This window comes from Scatophagus argus, chromosome 12 (assembly GCF_020382885.2).
Source record: "Scatophagus argus isolate fScaArg1 chromosome 12, fScaArg1.pri, whole genome shotgun sequence".
NCBI lineage: Eukaryota > Metazoa > Chordata > Actinopteri > Scatophagidae > Scatophagus > Scatophagus argus.
The window spans coordinates 9,529,858-9,538,702 of NC_058504.1; the positions used below are offsets into that span (position 1 = coordinate 9,529,858).

An 8,845-nucleotide genomic window follows, 5' to 3' on the forward strand; every position below is an offset into this window, starting at 1 on the left:
AATAAAGAAATGCTTCATTTTATTTGACTATTTGTTGATTTTTTCCCCCCTGATCCTTTACAGGAAGGCCAAAGCGCTGAATCAGCTTCCTTGTAGCTGTGAGAACAGGTTTCACTGGTGCACCTTGTGTTTTCCCAAATGTCCATTTACAGAAATCCACAGCATAACAATACCATATAAACCCTCGAGTCATTAAATCAGATTTCTAGAGCCTTCAAAGTGACTGAAATCACATAACATGATCTTCATCAGCATCTTCATCTCCCACCTTGCAGAGGAAGATTGTTAAATTCTAAAGAAATTGATACCTGAACTAAAAAATTACGAACTGAAGAGCTGAGGAAGCACGGTGACCAAGCCCCTATTCCATCTCCCTGTTCCAAAAATCAATGTAATATATGGTCCCCGGGTAGGGGACGTATCAGATATTAAACTGATAAGAACAGATACTACACTTGATCTTAGCCAAAAGGCCGAGAAGCGATGCGTGTAAGGCTACAAATGTTAAAGTAACAGTGATGAATGTGGTAAATCTCGAGCTGTCCCAGCGTTACTGTCTGTGTGATTTTATGCAGATAAATGACATCAAATCAGTACATATTTAGATGTTTATGAAATGTTCTAATTTTTCATAATGGAGTGCAGCAAATAAAACAAACTCACAGTGTTAAGTTTATAAGTTTAACAGGAAAGCTAGAATCCGAGGTATGGACAAACTTTTTCCCAGTTTAAAGTAAACCTGGAAAGCTGCATCGAGTTGTTTATTTGATTAAGACGGAGAGAGAGAGACGTCTTTACATCTGACAGGGTTACATCATCCGAGTACTGGCCAGGGCTGATATGCCACACCTTAGTCCAATAATTTGGAGACTGGCTTCAATAGAAATGTCCATGGGGGGAGTCAGAGCAAAGAGCATAGGGGAGAGGCAGCAGATGTCTGCTTCCACCCTGCAGCCAGGGCTGGGGAGTCATAAATAACAGTTTCTCACATAAGCCAAATTTTTTAAGAGTAGCAAACATGTATCTCCATTTGGTTTGGTCCAAAGCCTGCTGTGGATCCAAAGAAACAACAGCGAACAAGTGTGGCTCAGTAGAGTTAGTATCTCACATTGGTGTCAGCCAACTCGTTTCATTTCTGTTTTCGAGGGAAGACAGACATGTACCTCAGGCAAAGTGATGTTAAAAACTCTGTTAAAAACTCAGGGTAATACAAGGACTTCCAGTTCCAAATTCCAGTGCTGGTTATCTGAGGAGCACGGGTAAAAAAAAAAAAGTAAAAAAGGTCACCAGCTGCATGTGGTGGGGACCACACATGAGACATGTGTAATAGTATGATGCTGATACAAAAAAGAAAAAAAATATTTGACATATTAATTCTCCAGAGAAAACAGATACTGCTACTTTGTACCTGCATTTTAAAAAACGACTTGTGTGTGCCAAGTTTGGAGTTAAAAAAGGCTTTAGTGCCTTATTCAACACTCACACCACAGCTAAGGTGTGCAGATGCCATACCAATAAGAAGAGATCCTAAATGATATAGTTTGAGTTATACAACATAGCAGCGCTTGTCTGAGGGGTGGGGGTAAAAAAATAAACAGAAAAGAAATCCATTTACTGTGACAGAGTTACAAACTCTAGTGAAGATTAAATTTGTGCCATTATGTGACTCAGATGCTATGACCACTACACTTCTGTTATGAAAACTATTAACCATATTGATCTTGTATCAACATGGCTTTTTCTTTTCCCAGCATGAAGTCAGAATCCATTTCTATTCGTATGGTAAGCATATCAAAGGTGCAGGATCAACTGGTTGCTGTAATTCAGCCGATGTCCACATGGTGGCAGCTCTGTAACATCAATGAGATGTAGCAAACTTGTTGCACTGAGGAAAGAAAAGTGGAGGCTGCAGAGCTCATTCAAATTTCTGTCAAGTTAGATTTTTTTTCTAAAGTTCATTGGAGTCAAATTGGGCTGTGCATCTTGTGTTTTTATTTGAAAAACATATGTATAATAATTGTAAATTGTTTATCCAGATTAAAATTGTGGGGTGTGACACATCATCCAAGTGTCAGTGCAGGCCAGTCTTTCAAAAGTAAAATGTTTGTATTCAAATCCTTAAATAAAATTCAGACTAGTTATGTAGATTTCCTGTGCGTCTTGATGTTGTTCAGTACAGTCAGCTGTGTTCTAATAATAAAAATAGTGAAAAAAAAATAAAGTGAAAATTGAGGGACTTTGAGAAGTGAACGGAAGGAGAATAATGTTTTTGGCACTGATAAATTTAATACAACCAAAATTATTTCATACACTCACAGGAAAAAATACATTGTTTTTTTCATTATTATGTGATGTGTTAAATTTTTTTGTTGAAGTTATGTCTTTTTAAATATATGAATCATATCAGATGGCTGATATCCAGAGATGCTGCTGGTTCTGGTCCTTAGTGAAAGTGTACAGTAGCTGCTGAATTTAGTGGGCATTCCTTTACTGGTTCTTCCCCTGTGCGTCTCATTCGGAGTTCTGAATTTAAACTGACAGCCCCTGTGGAGGAGTTGGTAGACTTCCCCAGCCATCTGTCTTAGAGAAGCCCCCCTCGACACCCCCTACCCTCCCTCCACGCATCCCTCATTCCCACACTGGGCCTTTGTCAGCAGTTCCTGTCCCTGGACTAGGCGTGGCGTGCGCAGAGGCTGGGGCGACCGTGGGTGCTTTCAGAGGCACCTGCAGATGGGACAAAGGGCCAAGGGTGCTGGGGCTGAAGACAGATTGATGCTTTGTGCACTGGGGCTGGAGAGAGCGAGAGAGAGCGAGAGAGAGCAAGAGCGAGAGAGGGTGTTGGGGGATAGTTAGCTGAGAAGTTTTCAGGGAGAGGATTTTGGGGGGAACATGGGTGGGTGGAAGGTTTTGGGGGGGGGGGGGGGTCTGTCACTCCAGTCTGTGTGAGTCCAAGCTTTGGAGGACCCAGAGAGATTGACAGCTTTTGTGGACTGCATTTCTGCACAATGGTCGTGCTTTAATGGGCAGTAAAGCTAGAGTAGAGCTCTGGGGAAGGTTTGAAGGGGAGGTGGTGCTTGGTAGTGGTTGCGATGGTGGCGATGCGGGGAGGCTAAGTGATGGGGGGCCAAAGGCTTTACTGCTTTGCTTGGTGGGGACCAATTCATGGGTATTCAGTCCAAGGCTCGTTATTCACTGAATGCATCCAGTGGAGGAATGCAGCAGCATCAATTAGAATGCGTTAGCAGATAGCAACGCAGGGAAGAAAACCCTTTCTCTCCCTTTTGCTCACAGGACAACACAGTCCCACTATAGGAGGTGTCAGAGCCACAAAGCCTTTTTTGTGGGTCTCTCTCCATTACATTACCAGTGCAATATGTAAGGTGGGGACTCTTTTGATTTAAATTAAGTGGAAAAAACACTAAATCCTATTTTTATTCAGCAGGGATAATGGTGTTATACTCTATAAAGGTCTTTAACTACTTATGTGTGGCTTAAAATCTTCCCCAGCTCCCTTTTCACTCCACCTCAGTGTCTTACTCTCATTGGGGGCATTATATTTATTCAACAGTGGAGGGTCAAAGACAGACTGTTAAACAGAGTTGCTTGTAGCCTTAACTGCCGCATCACTTCTAATTGTGTATCAGTGGGTCAGTGGTTTGTTGTGTTGTCCCCCTGTAAGAAAAGAAGAGCGGATATGAATTTAAACAGTATCTTGTAAGGCATTGTTTGGAGTGGGCTCAGGCCACCACTTCAGACTCAGAGGGCCTTTTGGAAAAAGAGTTTTTTCTATAACTTTCAAGACAGTGATATAAAAGAAGAGGAAGGAGTGGAAAACACTTTGATGGTGATCACATGTCAGGGTTGACACACCATTCTGTTTTTTGAATGTAGAGAGGCCAGCCACACATGCCCTTCGACGTAATTAGGCTGCACTTAATTGAATGCTTTTTCAGGTTGCTCACAGCAAACACGTTTGTTATTTGAAAACAATTAAAACAGCTTCCATTTCAATCAGCCGTGTCTCTTGGTGTTTTTTGACTAAATTTCTAATTCATGCTATGTGTGAGAAATTTAGAAAACAGACAGAAAAAAGGGTCATTCTGCCCTGACTAACTTGAACAAACTGATTTTTAAGTTTTCCATCCATGCACTCAGCATCCATTTTGTCTCCAATTTCCTTGCTTTTAACACAAGATGATACAGATGGCATGTGTGCTGAAATGGAATTGGGAATTTTTGTTCTCCTTAGGTTTAATGAGAACTAACTGGCAGGAACCTCTTGCAGAAAGGTGTAGATTTCAATATGAGCAATTATGCTTCATTTGAAGCCAAATGAGCCAAATTTGCATCCTCTGAAAAGGGAACCAGAGTTAAACTGTATGAAAAGTGCAGTAAATTGGGGCAAACATCGCAATGTGCAGAAATGCATCTCCGCTGTAATTGTGTAATTGTAGAAGAGCTCTAAATGCACAGCCCAATTAAACTTGCTTCTTCTGCAAGGCAAAGAATTGGCAGGTTATTATACAGGAAAGTATCAGCACATTTAAATAGCTGCCTCCCTCATGGGTGGGGATGGAGGGTGGGATCATTTGCAGCAAAATGGAATATCTGATCAAATATGGACAGATGTCTTCATACATGTGGAGCGGCTGTGAATTGGATTGGAAGAGGCAAGATGGATGGATGGCCTCCTCTAAGAGATAGAGCTTCCTGCCCTGAGTACTGAGGGGGCACAAGAGGAAGAGGGTGAGAGAGGGGGAAGGTTAGACTCTCAGTGGGGGGAGACATTTCCCTGAAACACCAGTTGATGGGTTTCTCCCACAAAGGGTGGAGTGACGCAGTCTGCACTGCTGCAGAACAGCCTGGTCTCTGTCTGGATTAGGCCCTGCAGCACACAAAGGGGAGCTCAAGTAAACGGTTCATGAATGTTGATTAATTGATGCCATTTTTTTGCAGTGTGCCATGGAGACTTAGAGGGTAGGGGTGTATGAGGGAGGATGCGTATAAGCAAGGGAGAATTGCGATCTGAGGCTGGAAATGTGTTTTTGTGAGTGTATTTCTCAGATATGCAAATCTTAAATGGTTGCTATAGATCACAAACTGACACAAGTCTGATTCATAACTTCTGCAGAGATTCCTTAATCTCTCTGACTTCAGTGTGCACGACAGTTCGCTCTTCAAAAGTTCTAAGAGCTCAATCAAGCTGGCACGCTGTGACTATCTTTGGCCTCTGTGTGCTTTGACTCCCAATGGTGTTGTCAGATGTGCCCAGCTGGCACAGGTGGCGGGAGCAGCGTGGAGATTCCCACGATGGGGTTTAGGGGTACAGGTGTGCTGGGAGAATGAGGGTGGCCCAGGGTAAGGAGGGGCGAAGCACTGGCCCATAGCCCACCTCAATGGAGGGATCCCAGGGGCCAACTCAATAGCCTGGGTTCCACTTGATGGAGAGAGAAAGGAGCGTTTCAGCCGCTGCCCAGCAGGAAAGATCTGGTTGTGGGAGACTTCTTTCAGGACTCACTGTTTGTCTGAAGGCTGTCACAGCAGATGAGTACTCAGCAAACAGCGTGAACAAGGATTTGAACCAGAAAACCAACAGAGCCTTGACAATATTGTGATTGGGCCTTGTCTCTTTAAAGGGGTCTGAAAGCCGAATTGAGAGCAGTAACAAGTGCACATTCAGAGCGGGACGGGGATGCCTTTGGGTTGTGTTTTATGGTTCTGAGGCTTGTATGTGGTGGATAAAGCAAAATCATGTTAATCTCCCTTTTCTCTCATCTAAAGGCAGAATGGGAGTGAACCTGTGGTACTTTAATGGTCTAACCAAAGTCATTGTTCAGTCTTGTTAAGTCAAAAGTGAATGAGACTTCTGCAGTCTCTTGACGCCAAACAGAAGCCATTCGAGTCAAAAATGTAAATATAAGCACTGCGACAGTTGCATTGAGTTTATTTATGTTAATTTCATCTTTCTACAGCATACAGTCAGGTCATGCTTATTCACTTACATTCACTGGTTGTGACTCACACAGACAGTCATGCACCTGTGCTTTGCCACCTGGTTTCTGCCCAGAAGAAGGATTAGGAGGAAATCTGCAGCATTCCAATAATGAGCAGGAGTCATTTTAATGGCTGTATCGGACAAGCCGTGGTAACTGAAGACAATTAAACAATGTTTTCTAATTTTAAAGTAAGACTTGAAATTATATGCAAATAAAATAATGCTTGTGCCTTTCATATTATTTATTGGTAAGATAGACCAGTGTGTATTTGCATCAACAGGTCTGATAATGTCTGCTGTCAGCTGCTGGCAACAAACAGAACGAAGAGAGGGAATCAGTGAAATCAGATTACAACATAAAACAAACCGATTATATGCTTTAGTTTTGTTTCCCTTCTGACTTTGTTTACATTTATCAACCTATTTATCTATTTTATGGTGAGTGAGAGGGACAAACAAAGAGCGATGTTGTCTTCTGGAGGAGTTGGGCTAACTTTGAAGGTTTCTGAAGAGAAAAGCTTGTGATGGAATGGGCCGGGAAAGACTGTGACTTCTCCATTGAGAGTAGAGGGGCACGCTGGATTAGCTTGATTTGCCTGTGAATGGGCGCATTCCATTATTCTTGTTAGGGAGCTGTCACATCAAATTGAGAAAGTGAAAACCTCCTTTTATCAACCTTTTCCAAGTGAAACTGAACAGGCAATCAATAACTGAATTCAAGCCCAGGGGAAAGTCAAGCAGAATGATATGGGACTGTTATAAAGGGGCATTTGTCAAATTGCTAATGGAAAAAAAGGGGATCGCTGATGTAATTTTGGCTTCAGATACTGTTGAGTATAACAGAAAACTGAGAGTAAATAAATGAAGTCATAGCAGCACAAATAAAATAAAGTTTTAAGGGCCTTCAGTATTAGTAAAAATATGGCAACTAATTGTATTCTAACGACAGCAACAGCTGATACTACTGCTATCACAACTACTCATAATGATATTCAAACTGTGTTAATGATAATTTAAACATTAATGTTAAAAATACTGAAACAAATGATTATTCCAAAAATTAACCTTTAAACCCTAAAAATACAGCAAATCACAAGAGCCTTATTTACTTGCATTTAAAGCTAAAGCCAAAACTGTTTCTACTATTTTTTTGATAGTTTTAAGACATTATATCTTCAGGTATATAATATGTATAATTCATTACCAGTCATTACCACAAACTTGACTTTTATTTTACAATATATTTATCATATTATGATTATTACAATTTTGGAATGAGTTCAATATCACACAATCAATGTTACAAGACCAAACAAATAAGGAGTGACTCACTTTTTAGTATACGAACGACACCATATTGTTTTGGAGTTTCATTATATTGACCTTATTGTGCCATTGTGCTTGTTCTGACACCATGATAATGCCTGAATACAGAGGGAATTATGCTCTGTATAAATAGATCCCATAGTCAAGGATCGCTTCAATTATCCCTCTACACACTGACAACATGAAGAGAATAAAAACTAAAGCCTTAGTCCAAGCTGGTCTCAAGGCGCTCTTCAAACATTGTTTTGGCTATTGTCATAGGGGCAGAGGAACATCATCAGTGTCAATAGCAAAAGAAAATGCTATTGACATATGAATGCAGAAATGCATTCATATGATACATTAACTACTTTTATACAATTATAGCATTAATTGAAAGAAGCTCAGGAAAAACAAACAAAAACTATATTTATGGCTGCCTAGAAACTACATTTGTGCTATTTTTGTTACTTTAAAACAAATAACTGCAGATCTGTTTGTATTGAATCTACAATTCATATATTTTAATCCTATTGCATATTCCCTTCTGAATTTCTTTAAAAAAAAAAAAAAAAAAGTGTGCTACAATTTTCTATTTTTTTAAATTGCACATATTATCACGGCAAAGGGCTTCCTGCACATTCGATGTATTAATCAACAAATGATCTCATATTGCTGCCCCCAATTTTTACGCTGAGTGGAGAAAATGAATCGGATCATTTGGCCTCATCAATCAATTTGGTAATTGACGTCTTAATCGTTATACAGTTAATTGAGCACCTTGATTGTTGCCTGTCATTGTTCCAAGTATTCAGATACATTGCCCGGCTACCAGCCTGCAGCAATTTTGGGGGATCAGGACAAAAGACATGAATTTTCTCGACTTACTGTTTTGCTTCACCAATACCACATTTCAAAATATTTATATTAAATCATTAAAGTGTTCTTGAATTTTTTTATTTATTTTTTTGCGTTTACATGCATTATAATTCCAGATATTTTGCAAAAGCAAATAAAAAATAATGGTATAATGATTTTGAGTGGTACTCTTTTTTCTGCCAATAAGCGTATGTGAGGTTTTCATCAGCGTAATTGTGATCCATCCATCTTTTGTGCACAGTGAGTTGATAACAGCCTATGAAAAATGACTCATGGCTGTAATGAGTGTCTCACCTCTGAGTGCAGCAGCTCTCTGTGGAACAGCAATTCCCCATTTATTCCACTTCACTGTCTTTTCTCCACCTCATATACCTTTTTACCTTCAAATTTTCACATAACAAATCCCTCTTTTTCAACGGGACTAGTCCTGACATTAGTTAAACAGTGTACGCCCCGGGGCCACAGACTCTCCATATAGACAAATTCAAAATCCCTCTAGCAGGGGAAAGGTGTAGGGTAGCAGTTAGGGCTAGGGGGTGGGGTGGTGGTGGTGTGTGTATGTGTATGTGTGTGTGTGTGTGTGTGTATGTGTTGGGGGGGGTGTCCTTAATTGAGTTACAGAATACTTTAATTACGACTGTTTCCCACATTCCTGCTCTTAATGTT

At 40.5% G+C, this 8,845-nt stretch overlaps 1 non-coding gene across 1 annotated transcript; it reads right to left on the reverse strand.

Moving 5' to 3' along the window:
• Nucleotides 1-295: 295 nt before the first annotated feature.
• LOC124068761 lies at nucleotides 296-485 on the reverse strand. The gene has a single exon (XR_006844976.1). It is a non-coding gene; the product is annotated as a U2 spliceosomal RNA (small nuclear RNA).
• Nucleotides 486-8,845: the final 8,360 nt, after the last annotated feature.